The 1,807-nt window shown below is 45.4% G+C and overlaps 1 long non-coding RNA gene across 1 annotated transcript; it reads left to right on the top strand.

Annotated features, from left to right (window-relative positions):
• The first annotated feature begins 302 nt into the window (after window positions 1-302).
• Window positions 303-888, top strand: LOC146677392 (uncharacterized). Its single transcript, XR_014907559.1, has 3 exons — window positions 303-419; window positions 500-639; window positions 720-888. It is a non-coding gene; the product is annotated as an uncharacterized LOC146677392 (long non-coding RNA).
• The last annotated feature ends 919 nt before the right edge of the window (window positions 889-1,807 follow it).

Raw genomic sequence — 1,807 nt, 5'->3', positions numbered from 1 at the left:
CAGTTGTCAGAACTGAGTAATTAGGGAGAGTATTACTTGTGTTTGGGCTGACGCTGGGTGTAATGCTGACACATTCCTCACAGGTAGATATGTGGGCTTGGTGAGTAATCCACAGTTTCGAGTGTTAATGTAGTCATGGAAAAGGCAAAAAAAAAAGTGTACAGTCTGTACTGCTCTGCTGCAGGTGCGTAGGTTTGATGCTGACTGAATTTTTAGGTTTTCTTGACACAGTCCAAGCTTGAAAGAGGATACAGGTGTCATGGTCCGCGGCCCGGCGTCCGGGGTGCTGCTGGGATGTCCACGCCCACGAGCGTGGCTGCTAACCCCACACCTGCATCCCATCCCAGGCGATCACCAGGTGGACTATTTAATCCTGCCCTACCTGCTGCTCCACGCCAGTCCGTAGTCGCCTCTCAGCGGTAACGTACGCCTGCGGAAAAGAACTCGTATGACAAACTCTCCATCGGACCTAACACTGTTTTTTTCCCTGTGTACCCAGATCACAACTCGGCGTGTTTTTGTTTTCGAGCCACCTGCCTGTCCACCTGTCCGCCTGAGATTTGGTTCACATTCAGCTTCGCCGTCTCGACCCCTTTTGGAGCTCCACCCCCCTCTGGTTCACTCGGCCCGGCTATCACCGTGAGACGCACACTCCACCTTCCCTCGTATGCTGCCTTTTTTCCGCACCCCAGTAATCTGTCTCTCTTTTTGTTTTACAGCCTCTCACAGCCCCGCTCTCGGCGTTCCCTGTGCGGTCCCTCGGTTTCTTCTGGTTTCATACGTTGTTTTTCTGGCTACCCTCACGGGACACCTTTAGTTGCAATAAAAATTACTTTCTTTATTCGCTCCTACCCTAGTGTGTGTGTTCTGCTACTGGGTCCTGCCTGCGCTCGGAACTTCGGTTCATGACAACAGGAATACTTTTACTTTCTTTTGTCTGTTGCAGATGCTTTGATCTTCTGTTTTTTCTTCCTCTGAGAATGGCTGACTGATCAAAACAGGCGTCTTGTGCAAGAAAAGACACCTTTGACAAAGGGCTTTATGGATGAAAAAGACATAACACATGATATCATCAAATGTCAAATCTAATTGGTGAATTTAAAGAGACTAGCTAAGTGTTAACCACAACAGGTTTTTTTTTTATACTGCACGACATCACACGACATCAAACCTGACACAAGTGTAATATTTATGGCAAAAGTAAAGGTAAAACGTGGGCAACTTTTTAAAAAATAATTTCACTTTTGCCATTTATTCGTTCAGTTATCAAAGTGTAAGGATTTCTTCATTTACTCTGAGTAAGATCATTGTAACCACAAAAAACACTCAGCAGTCATTTGATTGTAATGGTACACCTGTTAAACTAGGGTTCAAACTGAGCATCAGATTGGTCAAGAACATGAAATTTTGGACCATTCTTCCTTGTATCAACGTTTTAGGTTGCTGGATTGATGTCAGGGATATTTTCTTGGTACACTTTGAACCTCTTAGTATCGAATGAGCAACGTTTAAGTGCCACAATCTACCCGAGTATTGTTGCTGATCATGTCCTTCCCTTTATGACTGCATTTCACCCATTTTCTGATGGCTGCTTCCAGCAGGATAACCTGCCATGTCACAAAGCACAACTCATCTCAAACTGGTCCCTTGAACATAACAGTGAATGCGCTGTACTTAAATAACCACCACAGTCACCAGATCTCAATCCAGCAGAGCACCTTTGTAGGAACGGGACAGTCACATCAGTGATGTGCAGACGACAGAACTGCACAACTGTCCAATGCTATAATGACAACGTGGATCAAAG

The sequence above is a fragment of the Rhamphochromis longiceps genome, linkage group LG2 (genome assembly GCF_057381845.1).
Source record: "Rhamphochromis longiceps isolate RC_006_pf linkage group LG2, R_longiceps_female_GT1.1, whole genome shotgun sequence".
Classification (NCBI taxonomy): Eukaryota; Metazoa; Chordata; class Actinopteri; order Cichliformes; family Cichlidae; genus Rhamphochromis; species Rhamphochromis longiceps.
This window is presented reverse-complemented; position numbering and strand designations above follow the sequence as displayed.